The 17,669-nt window shown below is 43.3% G+C and overlaps 1 protein-coding gene and 1 long non-coding RNA gene across 3 annotated transcripts in view; one reads left to right on the top strand and one right to left on the bottom strand.

Annotated features, from left to right (window-relative positions):
* ATXN1 (ataxin 1) overlaps positions 1–17,669 on the top strand; it is a 384,505-nt gene that overhangs the window by 4,582 nt on the left and 362,254 nt on the right. The gene's annotated exons all lie outside the window — the stretch shown is intronic.
* Positions 3,693–6,119, bottom strand: LOC134510705 (uncharacterized). The gene is made up of 3 exons (XR_010069693.1): positions 5,738–6,119; positions 5,062–5,212; positions 3,693–4,975 (listed from the first exon to the last, which is right to left on the bottom strand). It is a non-coding gene; the product is annotated as an uncharacterized LOC134510705 (long non-coding RNA).

The raw sequence follows: 17,669 nt of genomic DNA, 5'->3' as shown, positions 1-17,669 counted from the left end.
CTCACTGGGAGCTGGCGGTCCTCAAATGTTTCCATCCCTCCCCAAAGGCTTGTGGTGAAACCACTGCCACCCTCGCTTACCTCTCTCCCCAATGCTATGGTGCCGCAGCACTTCCATTATTAGTGGTGGTGGTGATGGTGGTGGTGGTGGTGGTGGTGGTTGTGGTTCTTGTTTTTGGTTTGGACACAGGATGAAAGAAAAAAACTGGTAAAGCTGCTTCCCTTTTTCTTTCTCTTCTCTTGCTGCCTCTGCCCTGTGCTGGGACTGGGAAGGATGCAGAGGAACAAAAAGAAAAGAACGTCTGTGTGACACGGAGAGGCAGAGGACTGTGGGAGTTGGGGGGAAGGGAGACTCACAAGGAGACAGGATGGATGGCAGGAAGGTTAAAGACTGGGGAAAACAGATGTGCACATGTGTATAGACTTCTAAACCATTCCCTTGTGGTCCCAAAGTCTTGATAAGTACTGGTGTCCCTTTTTCCTCTTTCTCCTACTTCCCCCGTCTGTTAGACTTTTTCCTGTGAAGTCCCTTTCTCCCTTAGAAAAAAGAGCAATACATCAATTGCAGGAGGGACTTTCACAAAGCTCTTCAGCCCCTCCAGTACCAACGGTTAATCATAATGACAACACTTAGCCCTAAACTTAGGCCCTGCTTGCCCAGTATCTTATCTCGGCCCCATTTGATTTTTTCAGCAGCGGTTGTCCTAGTTCTAATGGCCTGTACGATGTTAGGTCATGCTGTCACTAAACCCTACTTGATCCTTCAGACTCTCCAGATTAAATCATTTGGTTTAATATGTTGGGACTAACTCAGGTTGAAGCCTAGCAACCCTAGCAGGATCCAGATGTAAATGTTGCTTTTCAGCTCAAGCTACGAGAAGCCCTTAACCTTGTCCTGAATCCAGTTAGGCCAGCTAACTCTACCCCAAAATTTCTCCTGGCATGGCTTTCATGCTGGTCTGGAACATTGTGTTAAACCTGACACTCCATCCACTTCTGTTCCAAGGGCTAATCGTAACCTTAAACTCTGGCCCAGTTACCTGAACTTAAATCCTAGCCCAACTAAAGGTGTCAGCGCTCAGCAGAGCACTGCAGCATACAAACCGCTTAGGAGTACGTTTAAATTCTCAGCCCCTTGTGGACCTGAAAGATGAACTTCGCCTAAAACCAAATGTAGACCATCCCATCACATTTCCTTTCCCTTGCTGTGCCCAGTACTCCTGCGCGTCTTGCGGCATCTGCAGGAGTGGTGAATTAGTCTAGTTTTGCAGTCATTACACTGGCTATGCCAGAACTAATTGCAGGTGTATTTAGGATTTCGCCTCTTTCAGCCCAAGTGGAAGATCCATGACTTTGACAGACCCAAACCCAAAACCTAACCTTTTGGTCTAACAGCAACAGCAGGTCTTCCAGGATTCAGAAACAAAACCTAACTTTCCACATTTATGTCCCAACAAAGGACAAACTTCTTGCATTTAGATAGGGTTCATCAGGCAGCCCTTGCTCTAGGCTGAGTCCTTCTGTCACAAATCCAAACACAACCACAATACTATGATTAACTTGAGGTCCAGGATACATTTCTTAATAAAAAACCCCACAATTTATTTCCCTCAAATGTCCTTAATCTGCTTACTATTTTTGCAGCATTTACAGGTTCCTGTAATGAACGAGCCTTTTCTGGCTTTTCTCTTCTAAGGCACAAACCTGATTCCAACCAAACGTAGCCTTAAACTAAGAAAGTTAGCCCCCAAAGGAATAGACCTAACTTGCACTACAACACTACCCTCATGCTACAGGCCTACAGACCCTACAAGAACTGAAAATATATCTTCAGCCCAAATTGTTGCCCATTAGATTTTTCTGTGTGCCAAACCTCATGCTATTTCAATGGTGCCTACAGGATTCACGTACAATATCGTCAGTCCTTGCCCTTCTTTTCCTAACCTTAAACTGAACCATAACTGCTGTCGGTACCGCAGCCATTGCAAAACCCCGTGGTCATGGAACCACAATTCTGTAATCTCATTTCTCTCACAGCCTAATCCCAGTCTTCAGCCTAACCATAGTTTTAAGTTAAAAGAGGTGACGCTGCTGTCCTGTGAGTAACCCGTGCAGTCTCACTAGTACTGTACTCCTTGTTCGATATTCCCTAGAGGATTAAGATGGCCACACAATTCTCCATCCAGTTCTCTCTCAGAGCTTAGCTCTGTTCCTAATTCAACTGTTTCTCAGTCTTAATCGTCATGTTAACTCTAGGTTTATCCAAAGAGAGGTGACCTTTTATCATATGGAAGTGAATTAAAACCCATTTGAACATTTTAGTGTTTAGGAATATATTGTATACTTCTCTCCTAAACTGTGTGTTAGCTCCAAATTTTAGGCTAGTCTTAACCCAAAGGAGGTGATCACAAACACTCCAGGAGGGTAGTTCTTTCACACGTCACCTATTTTGGATACGTTCTGGCCTGATTAGGGCTTGGGTCTTTGTGCTAGGGCTAAGGGTCAGTACAGTGAAGCCTGACGAGCAGGGTTCATCTATGGAATCTGTAGGTACCACAGAAAACTGATGAAGATGGATGAATTCCAAGTTGAGGATGAGACTAAAGTTAGCTGTTGGTTGGACGGTGATTATCTGGCTGTGTTGGATGTATGACTAAGTTTGCAGTCGGACTAATGGGTTTGAAGGTTTAAGGGCATGGACTATTGTGCTGCACGGAGGTCAGTGGGCAACTTCACCAATGTCATTATCCCAGTTGCTTGAGATAATATGTTTTGTGTTTTGGGGTGGGTCAGCAGGATGACTTACTGCTATGGATCTGGTTCTGGCTTTGGAATGCAAGCGTGGAAGAAAGAAATTTATTCCTATATCCTGCAAATTTTGCAGTAGTGATGCCACTGGTGAAAGCGTGACAGTTCAGGCAAGCAGTGAGAACTTGTGGAAAGAGGGGTGTGTAGGTAGGGCATTCCTGGGAGAGATGTGAAACTGGGGTTCCTAAACCCGTAAAGAGATTTAGAAATTGAACCTGGGTCACCCATGTTCTGGTGAGTACCGCAAACAGTAGACCACTGTAAAACCTGAGAGAAGTATCGGTTTAGCCACCCTTAGGTGGCTATTTTGGCATTTTCAGGATCTCAGTTTTGAATCAAAGTAGAATGTAGGCCCGTAGGTCCTGCTGCACTCTTTTGTAACGCTGCGAGTCTCTCCCAGGTATGTAGATATTGTTGCTGAGGGCTGTTGTAGCTGACAATTACCTTCCATGTAATTTTAATGGTTTTAAAAATGTACATCAGAAGCTATACATTAAAAAGTGTTCTAATGTTTCTTTTGGAACCTAGTAACATGACTTAATGGGAGGAAGCCCCAAAAGCTATCAGTTACAATTAATTATTTTTACTCAGAGATTTTGTGGTTTTGCTGTCAAGGTAAGATAGAATAGACAACTTCCCAGCTTACCAAATGTTACCACTCCCTGGTATCAGCGTAACTGTAATGTCATGCTTTTTATTTATTTATGAGCACCATATGCCTGTCATGTCGGAAACCAGCGGATGTTATGTGTTCATTCATTAGGTTTCTGAAAACAACAAAGACCCCTGATTATATTGCACACCCGTCGTTCTTGCTAGTGCTTTATTTCAGTAAATAACAGTGGTCTTCAGAACATTCAGTACACCATCAATTAAACGCAGTTGGAATTTCTCTATATATTTACATATACATATACATATACATATACATATACATATACATATACATATACATATACATACGGATGCATTTTATTTGCTAATGCTGTTATTAGAATGCCTAGGGCCTGAAACTCCATGATCTTTTAGGCAGGGCTGAAAAGAAAAGCAATTATTTTTCTGTTAACCCAGTAAGACCATCAGTTTGGTCAGTGAGACTTACATTTCTGCTGAAGTTCCATAATGCCATAGCTCCGTGAAAGCATTCGGCTAATAACATTAGGCATGGCTTTGTCTGCTAATCTGTGCGCTTCCACCAACCACATCCCATTACAGAGAGGAACAGAATGTCTAACCTCTGCTCTGCTCAGTGTATTTACATGGGCAATAGTTTGACTTTGTCTGGGGAAGCATAAAGTACAGTAGTAGGTAGCCCACTTGTGTTCTTAAACAGATCACAGCGTGAGAAACTTATAAGCCTCATCGTCTTCTCACTCTTCTGGCTGATGTACAATCTTATCTATGATTAGTTTTTGAATTGTCAATTTCTGCTAAAAATTTCCTAACTGGGGAAGCTTCCACCACCTCTCTTCTGATAGTGTATCCCCATTATAACAGATTTCATCGTATGATTCTTTTTTCCCGAAACCTATTAATCTTACTGTTTTCCGAAGTCCCTTTTGCTATGGTGTCTGAACTTTAATCCGCATAATCTTTGGCTATTGTAACCTCCTTATTTCCAATTAAATCACCAAATGTAGACCACCAAGGGTAGTTTCTGTTAGGAATATTCTTCCCTGTAAAGGGCGGTAGAGGAGGTGACATAAAATTTTGGCGATTCAGCAAACAAAATTCAAAGCTTGTGAAACTGTGGATGCATGACATATTGCCTATATATAGGAAAGTAACGGGCATGTCAGGTGAAGCAGGGGTGAATGGTCAGCGTACCCAGAAGGTTGAATGCATTCATAAAGGTTACAATGAGCACATGATGTTGGTAGGGGAGCACGTGGAAAGGAGCGGTAGAAAAAAAAGACAACAACAAGGGAAAGGGTTTCTGAATACCAAATCATGACTGCTATACTGAATAGTGCTTCCCAGTGCTAGAACAGGTCAGAAGGCAGAATGAGGCTAGTGCCTGGCATGGACTGAAGTTGTCCTATGATGCCGTAATGGAGGGAGGGCTGAAGCCAGAGGCTGAACATGCAAAATCACAAAGCTCCCACACCCGCCATGTGACACGCTGAGAGTCAGGAGAACAATGATCCTTAATGTCGACCACAAGGCAGCTGTGCAGGGGAAGGAATAAACGTGGGTTTGCAGACTAGCCGAAGCTTAGAAATTGGCCTGTGAAGCACCAGACTCTCCTACTTACCTGTCCTGGTCACAGGAAACTAAGAGACATCTAACAAATCTGCAGAATCCCATTGACGTTGATTTGTGCGGTGTAATAACCTGGATGACTCTATGCTAAGCACACTCCTGTGCATCTTCAAGGTGTTGTACACCCGCCTCCATCGTGATACCTGATGGGAAAACCAGTGCTCAGAGCTGCCTGTTGAGCCACATACACGTAGCCTGGACTGATACAACCACGTAACTCGTTGCTTGCTTGTATTTTGTATGCAAAACAAGAAGTGCCAGTACAAGGAATATTTTTGAGAAAGAATTCTTAGCCAGTCTAAATTGGTGGAGCGCTGCTAAAAGCAAAGAAACTAAACCAAACTACATCAGGTTGCATCTGGCCTTCAGTCAATACAAGCAGAAAAAAGAAAGAAACAGAAATACAGGGATGCTGGTGAAAGACAGAGCCATTAAACCCTAGCCAGTTATTATTACAAGGGATTAAACTGACAGTCGACAAGCTGTATGCTAGACATTAGCCTCATAGAACAGCGCACATCTGTTAGTAGAAGTAAGTTAGTAGAAAAGAAAAAAGATGTGGGTAGGTGGATAGAAATGCAGAGAACTCATTCAAACACACGTCAGCCCCTCCAGTTCTTAAGCCATGTTGGAGAAAAATGGAGGTTTCAGTGTTCTTCAGTCCTCACCCAGGGACATGTCTGCAAATCCCAGTGTGAGCAGAGAAAGAGAGGGAGAACTGCTCCACAGAAATGTCCTCTCCTTTCCCTTGAAGGTGTCTGGGGCGCAAAGGCAGGTAGAGGAAGAGTGGATGAATTAAATTTGTGCTCTGTCTTCTTCACCCAGTGTCTGTTGCTGGGGGCTGTGGAGGAGTCCTTCATGTGGTCACTCAGATGCTCAGACAAGAGCTTGAGACTTCCGTTGCTAGGGCTGGAAGAGAGCGTTTAGGAAGGAAGATGGGCTTTAGCCAGAGGTCATCCCATTTACATGCTGTCCTCTCTCAGGATAGACAGTATGTTGCCAGTCTAACCCATAAGTGCTGGTGAGTTGTGTTGTAAGAGTATGTAACTTGTTTACTAGTTCAACCATGTTTTCTGATCCAAAGATATCATATGTTGCTGTCAAGTATTTTTAGTCCGAGCTTCTTAATATCCAGTTTACTTTGCAGTCTTGGTTTCTTCAACTAAAAATAGCTCCAAGACAACAATAGCTCTTAGGTGGTTCCACTTTTTGGATTAGACAGGATTCGTTAAAAGAAGTAGCAACATGTGATGGTAGTTTTGTGCCTTATTCCAGAAGGACCTTGGAGAGATTTACTAGCCTGCAGGGAGCCTCACCACCTGCTGCTGTGGGGCAGTTATCTCTCCACTATGACACAGCATTCCTCTTCTTCAAGGACTGTCAGAGCAGATTATCTTTTCTGGTTCACAGATATTTTTTTCTGGCTGGGATTTATTTTTTTTTTTTTGGTAGGTAGAATGAGTTACGTTAGAGTTTGGCCTGAACACTAAAGTGAAACAAACTTCTAGCTGAGGAAGATCACGGAGGCTTCCTTCGCAACCACCCAAAAGGTCAGGATCTCTGTAGTACATTCTCTTGGTAAGGTGACACCTGCAGGTATACAGCACCTCTCCCATCTTCCTGCGATATCCAAACAGAAGTGACTCAGAAGGGAGGAGCTCTGCCTGCACTGAATCACCATTGCTTTCTATATTTACGCTACAAATTTAAAAGTCAAATTCTGTCAAAAATTCTGTTTAGCCTGTGAGATCCTAGCCCTGAGGGCTACAGCTTCAAACCAATGCAGCAAGTTGTGGGGTTTTTTTTGTTTGTTTTGCAGTACAAGTGGAAATATGAGCATGTTACTGCTCGAGCAGCGGGAGTTTCGTCAATGTAGCATCTACGCACTCATTGCTGCAACCCAGTAAGGTAATGTGAGGTTTTTAAGCATTCTTATAGCCTTTATTGTCCTCTGTTGGAAAAGGCATGACTTTTGCCTTTAAGAAGTACAAAAACCCTTCTGACTTTGTAATGAGAATAAAAATAGTACTGTTTGGCTGGTTTGTGATGTTTGTCCCTTAGTCTTAAATTTCACAGTTCATCCGAGGTGTGAGGTTATGAAGCAGGGCACAGAAAACGTGTCATGCTCTAATGCCTCCATTTTCACCTCTGGAAAGGCCCTTTGCTAAGACACTACAGCTGTTGAGTATGTTAACAGTCAGTGCTGTAGAAAAGATAGCACATTGCCCTGTGGTTAGCCATGTACAAGGATCAAATCGGATTTAATTCTACCAAAGAATTCTCATGGCTTTGAAAAATGGACCCTGTCAACACAAAGCAAATAACATTTCATATTAATTGCATATGAGGCTCAGGTACAGTGCTTGGATTTTCTAAGAGACAAAATCTAGACTACGTCTTCAGTCCTAAGATAAGCATCCTGCCTGCGCAATTAGCATTTGTCAAGGTCTGTTAATTTTCACTGAGGTTTACCAGTTCATCACTTTTTAAAGTTAGAGTCTGAGCGATAATTTTTCTGAGATTTGATGATTTGACAAAGATCTGCTAAGGGGGTTGGCAAGGTCAGGTAAGCAAGAATCACTCCACTTGCTCACCGGATCTTGCACCTTGCCTTCCCACTGGGAACTGCAAGTATGTTGCAGTGCACTGTCTCCCTAGGGGATTTGGAAAAAGGTAAGAAATACTGGATCTACTGCAGGAGTGTGTCTGGGACCTTGGTGAGGTCTGTGCAGAGCTGACTTCCTGTCGGATCTGTACATATTCTGCCATTTGAATAAGCCTGGACTAGGCAGGATTGCCTCACTTCAAAGCACAATAGGAATTTAGGGGCCTAGAATGAAATATCATGAAGGCAGAATTATGAGAAGAAACTGGATTCCTGCACGTGGATAAACAGGATTTTGCTATACTGGTTTGCTAGCTGCTGTCATATACAGACTGTCGTATATTGCATATTGAAAACAGGTGTATTAAATAGGTGTATGAAATAATGAGACAACAAAACCTTTGCATTAAAGCATAATTGTTTTAAACCTCCCTGGGAAAAACTTCGGCCATTTCAGCCTATCAGCTCTTTCCTGGGTATTTATTTTTCTCTCTTCATCTTTGAAACTCAGTAAGGAAATAAAATACCAACATAAATAAATGAAGAAGAAGGTTTCTCAACACCAATAAGCTAGACAAAAGAAACAGAACACTAGAGAATGTTTACTTATTCATGATATCTTCATGAATGCCGTACTTTGGAGGGAATGGGAGATCTTTGTTCATGTTTGACTCTCAAGCGTGTTAATTGGGTTTTATTAAAATGGGTGTGGGGGACAGTTAGCTTGGGAAAACTAGTGAAGCTAAATGCAACCAGATTAGAAGCTCATGTGAAATACTAGCAAGTAAGAGGAATTGTTTAAAGATGATATTATATGCAGGGGGAAAATATTTTCATAATCTTATTTAAGGGGAGGAAATCTTTGCGAGAGGATGCATGGTTGTGCGGTGGTAGTACAGGTTTGTTCTCAGGGGTTTGCTCTCTTCTCTGTTCTGTAAAAGCATCCTGTGTAAGTTATAGTAGTTTTGTCTGTGCTGTCATCCTAATAGGCGTCTTCTTAAAAATGTGAGAAGGCCCCTTGAAAATAATGAAGTTCCTTATAATGAGTTCAGTAAGTGCATAAGTGTTTTCCAGATTTCAGAGTATCTCTGCGTTTCAGATCCATACTGCCTGTCTCTCTCCGTGACTGTTTTGCGTTAGCGTGTAGCACAGGGAGTTCTGGCTTGGGGTTCCTCTGCACTGCCATGACTCTGGAAGCATCAGGAAAACAGTCCTAAAAGTGAAATCCAGGTATTATGCAACAGTTTTCTCATCTTGCTAATCGAGAATTGACAGCAAAGTACGAGAAGATAGAAGCAGGGAAAGCCAACCCGCTGTACTGGCAAGGGCATAAATTAAAATGTCAGATCAGTTCTCGTCACGTGAAATTTCTCAGAGCGCTATCTTTGCAATATGCTGCTTAGCTTGTCTTTCCATAGGAGTTTATGGACTCAGGGCACGTCTAGCTGTCTTGAAGTCTATGCGTAGCATAACCACGCTGCAGCTCAGGATCGGGTTCAAGACTACACTCACCAGAGCCTGTTTGCTGTGTATGGTCTGTCTAATGTCATTTCAAGTTATCTGATAGCAGTTCTTAAAATGCTGGCAGTTTCCATGCTGTTAGGCAAATGAGGCTTGGAAGAGTTAACATATATATGGTCAGTGACACAATACGGAGCAATGTATGTGTTTTTCATCAAGTGGTTTCTTCGTATATCTTCTTCTTATCCCCAGGACTCCTCTGCATTTATTTACATTTTCATTATGCGTTTTTAGGCAGCATGTGCATTAGCAAACACATGCCAGATAACTCTAGGTTGCAGTTGTCACCCCACTAACAAACAGCCACACTGGGGGTGGGGGTACCCTCCCAATGCAAGGACTTGAGATTTTTATGAGCTACGTACTTCTGGGGGAAAGTGAGCTTATTCTTTAACACAGGACACGTCTGGTAACATTCAATTCTACTAGAAATACTTGCTTTTTAAAAACTGTGTTGATAAATAAGGTAATATAATGCCAAAAGTCCAGCTGTAAGCTCCCGGAGCAGCCTGGGCTAATGCGCTGGTGCCCCTGCTGTGGGTGCCGATGTGGGTGAGAGGTCCTTAGTTTCCTTTGCTCTCTCTGCTGTCCCCTGAAGGTGACTTGTGTCAGGAGGGGCTTGAAAGCTAAAGATTAGAGGGAGAGTATCCGTGCCAGCTGCAGCATTTTGTTACTGATTTTCTAAATACCTTATTTCAGCCACAGCTCTTTCGCTAGCGTGAATTTCTTGCATCGATGCGAAAAAAAAAAACCAAAACCACGCCAAATTCTGCAAATCAGAGGCTAACCACGCGTTTCCTTTGCTCTGGCATCTTTGTACGGCTTCTCCGCAGTTGTGGCTGTGTGGAGGGTGTGGCTTGAGCTTTACAAACCCAGTGCCTCTCTTGCATAACAGATTTCTCTTCTGTTCTCCGAAATATCACAATAATTATAATAAATAAATAGATCTGCATTGGAGTGTGATCTCAGTCTAAAACCACACATCTGAATAGACACAGGTAACTGTGAAGAGACACTTAAAGATCAAAATTTACTATTTAATTGTTTGTGTAAGACTGGCAAGGTCAGGCACACTGGGAGTTACCAAGGCTGATTTCATGCAGAGCCCTGATTGATATCAGCATCTAAAAAAGGTGTCAGCTCTCACTGAAGCTTCTCCCATGACTGAGGCAACCATAAGACTGTGTGCTTTTTCGCCTCTCGCCCCAGCGCTAACGTGGACCCTTGCACAGCTAACAAGACAGCGAACAAACTTTTCTAACAGTCAGGGTATGGGAAGGATCTCTTTTTCTGTTTTCATGAAACTTGTACAGACTTAACTGTCTCTGAGAACTGACCTCCTTCGCTGCATTTGGTTGACACTGCCAGTGGATTTGCTAGTCATTAAGGGAAGGGAAAGAAATACCTGGACACAAGACACTGTGAACACATACCTTTGAAGCTACTGTTTAAAAAAAAAACAAACAGGGAAATAAAAACAGATGGAAAACATAGACCTGTCCTGGAAACTCCCTCTCATTTGGCAATGGGCAAGATTGGTGTTTGAAACCATTTTTAAAATGTTGGTTTACCTGTCTAAGAAAAAAGAAAGAGAAAAAGAAAAAAGAAAGCAAGCTCAGAAAACCCTTCGGTATCTTTGAGCTCCACCAAAGCGCAAACAAGCTCATGAAACCCTCTGAGATACCTACAACCCACCAAAGACCCAATCCACAAAGCATGACATTTGCAAAACTCCAAGGAGGCTGTGGCCACGTTTGGCGAGTTCAGATGCTATGCACAGACATGACTTGGACGTTTCCACCATGTACTGCACGTAGGGCCTCATTTTTGTGATTGACATGGCCAGCAGCATATTTTGCAGATGGGGACTGGCAAAGTGTCAGCACCTTTAATTTTCTATTTTTGCTTAATGTGGACACAGGGGTCAGCCAAGTCTGTCTGTTGAAAACAACAGGTTGTTTTGTGCCCTCATTTTTCTAGCCTTTCTTTCAGCTGATGTTAGTGGTGAAGGGGTCGCTTTAATATCTGAATTCAGAGTTGGAACCCGTGGAATTTCTCAGTGTAGCAGAGGTTCTTGCTGTACCGGGGACGCAGAAGTGTGGTAAGAAGAAGGGAAAACAATGGATCCCCATTTCAAGTTCTTAATAATTTTTAAACTAGTGGAAAATACTACTGAAGAGGGACCTTTGTCTGAAATACTTAGACATTACATTTATCGTCTTACTCTGTAGAAACACATTCAATACAAACAAACAAAGAAGAAAAGCCCGACAACTTTTGCCATTGTTAGGAACATGGGGAGGCCATTGCTGATTAGGCGCAAAACTACATCCAGGAAATATTTGTTGCCATAGTGACCGTATTTAGTTGATTCCTTTTTCTGCTGTACAGATCTGATTTAATTAATTCAGATATTTATAAATAGGTTCCCGTGGGGCCAAAACTAATGGCTGCAAAGTAAAGTTCCAAAGACTTGGGATGTGCAGCTCTGTATGGACAGATGGAGACCCCACTTCAGCAAAGCAGTTAACGGGAGCACGCCGTTTTAAGCGTTACATCTCAGTCAACAGAATCGTGTGTGTGCTTAAATTCATACATGCGCTGAAATAGTCTGCTGCTGTTGACAGCAGATAGTGAGCATTTCTATTTTAAACTTTGTGGTTTGTTTTGATCTAACTTTCGTAAACTCCAGTGGAAATAAGCCCTTAAGTAGTTACACCATTAGTCATACTAGGAGTGGCCAGTTGCTTACTCGGCAGTTGCTGTGAGCATTAGAGAAAATATGGGCATATACACCTTTCATGGTTTCGCGTTCCTTCCACTAATCCCCAGCCTCTGTGAGCCGTCCTCTGCAGCCCTTTTCTCCTTATTTTTGTTCATACTAGCGCTAGGGAAATGGTTGAAACACGTGCGTTTCACATTTGCCTAAAAGGGAATTGTTCTGGAGGTGTGCAGGTTGAGCATACAGTATGTGTAATCTCCAATAGTTCAGGTCCCTTCAGTAGGAAATTCTCTTGAAAGCTTCATCATAGTCAGGTGCCAAAAGCCTTGCAGCTACTCTCCATCGTTTGCTTAGAATACGAGTTCCACATCTTTTGACTCTGTGTTGTCCCAGGTGTTAATTCTGCCTTGTAAATGCAATCACACAGTCAGTTTGGGAGAGAAAGAAGCAAGAGGAAAAGGTTAAAAGATTTACCATTCCCGCTGCTTTTCAGAGGTTTTATCCCCTCCAGTAAAGCATGGCATATGCAACTGGTTCTCTCCACATTTGGCACATCAGGGGGCATTAGCGTGTTGTCCAGCGTCAGGATAGCAAGGGACAGCTGAAACTGGAGGAAGAGAAAGGGAAGTCCAGAACCAACATAAAAATTACAATGACACAAATTGCCATCGGCAAAGACAAATAATCAGAAAACTGGTTAACACTTCTAGCATCATCTTTATCCATACTCCTCTCACATATTTTCAGACCATATTTTGTATCAGACATTTGACACCTTTCCTAGCCTTCTGCACTCAGACTTTTCTAAAATCTGCCTTTCGCATTGCAAATCTGGTTTTGCCTAAGAGTCAGAATCCAGGTGGCATCTCTACACAAAAAGTTGGGTTTTTTTTATGCTCCTCACCTTCCCTGAAGTGCAGTTCTCCACCCAGAGATTACATGGTCTTTGCCATTTTCTTAGACCTACAGAGACCCAGACTCCAGATCCTTCAGACTGCATACAAAATCAGTGAACTGATTTTCAGAATGCAGGCTTTCACCTGCACTGTGAATCCACAGGAACCAGCCAGGACATCCTGAGATTATATCTGCAAGCGTCCCATGGCAACACCTGGTCAGGGAAGTCTGTGGTGCAGAACGTCCCTCTTGAAGCTGTGCTGCTGGACGGGAGCTCGAGGTCTCTTGCTGCAGCATTTATTTTGGAATATCCATCAGCTGAGGAGGCCTGGTAACTACTTTCCTTACTTTACCATGCATGTTTGCGGGCAGCTTGCCTTCCATTTTACCCTGCTGAAGGATTCTGGGTGGTTTGCAATAGCCCTCTTCCTTGGAGGGGCTTTTCAGAGAGGAACAGCAGTCAGCCCAGAGCTGGGGTGAAGGCTGGGCAAGAAGGGCTGCCAAAGCTGTCTGTGTCCTGGTCCTTCTCCTGTCTCATGGGAACAGCGGGAACAGTCTCTCCACAGCAGGAGCCTTTCTGGGATAAGTATTTGATAATTGTGAGCTTTTCTGTTCTGCAGTCCTCACTATTTTTTTTCTCAGTATGATTGCATTGAACTTAGTGGGAGGGTGTTCAAATAAATAAGAAGTGTCTCCGTTTTTAACCCACTGAGTTCATGTCGTAGGGCAGCGATGTCACAACAACCAGATGCTTTTGTTCTCAGTGCCTTATTTATCAGAGATTTGGAACTTTTACACCCCAAACCACTGCAATTGGTGTGGAAAGGAAAAGTCCTCTTCTATGCATCTCACCACACCTCTGGGTGAGGAGGGCCATTTTGTGTCAGAAACTGAAACAGGCTGAATCAAGTGAAGGAGGCAGGGACAGGCATTCCTCTGCCTCGGCAAAGCCAGAAAAGGACATGCTGGAGAACCCCTCACAGGAGGACCCAGACAATCCCAGAAGGATTAAGCTGTGAGATGCTGTACGCAGTAACCAGAGCTGAACCTGGCAACACGCAGCTCCACGGAGCATGGCTCCAGCGCTCTGTGTGCAAGGGGCTGTTGTCCGTCAGCTCCAGCATGACCCCGTGCACGCTGTTATGACAGCTGTTGGAAACTGTTATGTCAGTGTACCCTTTCGGTCTCTTCAGGAATAGAAGATGCTGTGCTCTTTTGGATTTTTTTAATGACCTGCTTAATCTGGATCACAAGTTAGTGAGACATTGATAATTTTAACCGTGTACTGCGCAGGCCTATTTGTTTATATTGCTGGGACATGCTCTTTGTTTCTGGCAAACGCTTCCAGAGGCAGCCTATGCGGAAAATGACTGGAATAACTTCTCTTTCCTTACGCCTTTAACTTATCTCCTTCTTTTGCAGAACATTGCTACTTTATCACTGTATTCTTTTAAAAGAAACTCCTCTGTCTGAAGTTTCCTTTTGGCACCGTGTTGTTTCTTTCCCAGTAATTTTGTAAGGGACAGTGTCAGTTTGGGTTTTACCTTCATAACAAATGCATTACAATTTGTTTCTGCTCTCAAACCTACACAAATCCTCTCTAATGCCAATTTTACAATTGCATTCCCTGCTTTTCTACCCCTGCTGCTATTTGATTTTCAGAGAGAAAGGGAGAAGCTAAATATTTATATAAGGGAAACTGAATTTACATAATAAATAAACAGAAAAAGCAGAGAAACAATCCCCCCCTCTGCTCTTTAAGTTTCAGCAACACCACATGTTGGCTGTTTCAAAGAGAAGTGTGCCTCCTACCCTTGTCCCAGCTTCGGCAGACATCCCTTTAACTGCTCATACTCCTTTTTAGCTCCTTTGCATAAAAGCAAAACTCCCATTGTGTCTCAGAAAGTCAATACGATATGAACACCAGATAGGTTGTTTGGGTTTTTTTTTAAAAAGAAATGTCTCCTGCCCAACTTTGGTATGGCAAGGAAATTTGATTATCACTTGTTGACAGGCATGCAGGTCATGTCAAGTGTTTCTGACATGTCTATTTTAAGTTAAGCTAGAATTTGTATTTTGATTATGGCAGAGTAAAAATACTTGGACAATAGATAGTCTTTGCCTGTGAATGAAAATTGGAATATGCAAGTTATGGTCAGACAGATTTCTATTAGGGAGATCAGGCTTTGGTTGGGTCACTGCCCAGATGTCCTAATTTAAAAAAAAAAAAAAAGAAACAAAACCCCCATACCACCCTCCCTCCTGTTACTTTAAAAGAGAAAAACATGATCACAGCAACACAAGAGAACTAATATGAAATTAATTGTGAAAGACAACTAGAGATTTTCCTCGTGCCCGTTTTAGAGAAGTGATAAAGTATCCACCTCCTTCTGCTTGTCCGTCTGTTTTATTCCACAAGCCTGCATTTCTGCAGCATCACAAGATGCTTTAAGTGTTAAATACCCTACGGGTCCTGGCTCCTTTGGCTCGCAGCAGTAACTAACTCAATCAGAGTCAGCCGCTGGGACCCAGAACGAAGCTGGTGCGTGGTCAGGAGCAGGGCTCCTCGCTGGCTTGCCGGCATGCTGAAAGCAGTTGGCCCCCTTCATGCCTTCGGAAGTCGGCGGCAGCAGCATCACTGCACAGCCCCCTGCAAGCCTGCAGCAGCTGGCTGGAGCAAGCTGACGTGCTTTACGTCTGTAGGTCTAAAACGGACCTACGGACCCCCTAAAAGGGGTTGTGTCTCTGTGTGGGGTCTGTAACGTTAGGAGCAAAGTAGAGAGCCCAGTTAGAGGCCATTTATGTGTGCCAATATTTGGGGTCAAGGGCTCACTAGAAGTGGAGTTGCAATTTGCAATGGGGTCGCGACCAGAAAGCATTTGAAAATGGCTAACAAGGACACGAGGTTTGAGAATAGTCCTTGGTAGAACAGACTTTGAGTGCTGCTTTCCAAGCAGTTTGTCATGTGAAGTCTGGAAGCAAGGACCGTGTTGGTCAGTGTTCAGCTCTCTCCTTTTAGAAGCAGACTGGTTCTTGGAAGAAAAGAATTGTCAGAGGATGTGAACGTTTCTGAAGAGGGAGATGCTGAAATTTCGCTGGATTCAGTGTCTGTTTGGTCTCTATCCAGCTCTGAGCTCAAAGGCAACACTTGTGATAATACATTTTCTTCACCATAGAGACAAATGCACCTCCTGAGGGAAAAACAGTTGCTTTGACATTTCAGGCTGGGAAACCTGTCCTTGACACATGCACAGGCCCTGATACATGGTGTCTTGGCTTCGCATGCTTACAGCTGTCTGGGAGGCTGGCACTGTCCCTGTTCAAAGGCAGTGGCATGCCAGCACCGCCGTGGTGAGGTCCCCAGCGGAGTTGTTTGCACTGGGAAGGCAGCAGAGCACAGCAAATATCATCTCCGTCATAGGAGATGATGTTCTCTGCATTAGCCGTGGCGTTGTGCACTTGCTCGCACATGGTAACATATTTATGTTAGCAAAAGCCCCGATGGGACAGGGAAAAAAACCAGAAACGGAGCTTATGTTATGTTGTGGCTGCCAGCAGTCGCAAACTGCACCGTGGCAGGAAGCTGAGTGTGAGAATCAACTGTGTTTTCAGACTTCTTCTAGGAGCTGCAGCCTTGATTTGCAGAGCTGCCAAAGACCTGCAGTGCTCCTGCTTTCAGCTGGATGGGGGAGTAGCCATTCTGGAAATCTGTCCAAGGGATTTACAATCAAGCCCCTGGCTAGTAACAGTACTGTACGACTAAATATCGGTGCCCAAAGGAGTAGGTAGGAAAAAGCACAGAAAAAGTGACTGGGCAAAGAGGTGACTACGCTGGAACATAAATCACTAATATGAGTGATAAGGTGAAGCACAAATAAGGGAACATTCCTATTCTACAGTATTACTACTGTGGTTCTGCATCCATAGTCACCGTTTCATAACACTGGCTGGCCAAGACTACATAAAAACTTGACCCCAACAAATGTACTCTTGGCTCAGTGAAGGTGATGAGGCTCTGATAGTTATGGAGAATTGAATACAGCCAGCTTTACTGCCTGTTTGCGCTTCTTCACCATTATAATTCTCCTTCAGCAAAATAAGTGCTTACTGACTAGCTGAGAGGTTATAGGCCCATAAAACCAGAGGACACTAAGAGATGATCTGTACATGTGACAGTGAGATGAGCAATCACATCCCAACACAAGCTATGCCATTAGTATTACTTACTTTTAAAGTGCCATTATCCCTGCATTGTTCTCGCTCATTAACAATTAGTCATTCAGGCCCTTGAGAACTTTAATACAATAATCCCTACAAGCTCATCAAGCAAATCTCACACAGTCGCAATGCTGCATACAAGATTTATAAGACGGAACTGGCTGGATGTGAATGTGGGAGTAATGGTCCATAAGCAAATGTGACATAAAAAGAAGCCAGCCAGGAAAGCAGCCTACTGAACTCAGAAAGCCTAGCTGTAGTGGGAGATGCTGCTATTTTAAAATGGCTGTCATCTTTTGGGGTGGAAGGGAGTCATTTTGTCATAGGAGAAGAAGCAACTGCATCATGTCCATGGCATTTACATTCTGGTCAATGAAAAGTCAGTCCTGGTTTTGAAATCATGTAGCTGTATGCATTTTCCATTTGAATGCTGTATTAGGAGAGCCTGTGCTCCTCCATTCCCTCCCCCTTCTTTCCCTTCTCCTTTTCAGCAAAAAGAGACCTCACCAACAAAGAGAAAATAGATGGAAAGCTCTTGCATCCAGACTCTTTCAAGCAAAGCTTGAGAGAGGCTTTGGCACATTATGTCTCTAACATTATGTTCACTGCCCTTAGAAAGCAATAACCAAATACATTC

The sequence above is a fragment of the Chroicocephalus ridibundus genome, chromosome 2 (assembly GCF_963924245.1).
Source record: "Chroicocephalus ridibundus chromosome 2, bChrRid1.1, whole genome shotgun sequence".
Classification (NCBI taxonomy): Eukaryota; Metazoa; Chordata; class Aves; order Charadriiformes; family Laridae; genus Chroicocephalus; species Chroicocephalus ridibundus.
The sequence above is the reverse complement of the archived record's forward strand: the minus strand, read 5'-3'. Positions and strand labels throughout refer to the sequence as shown.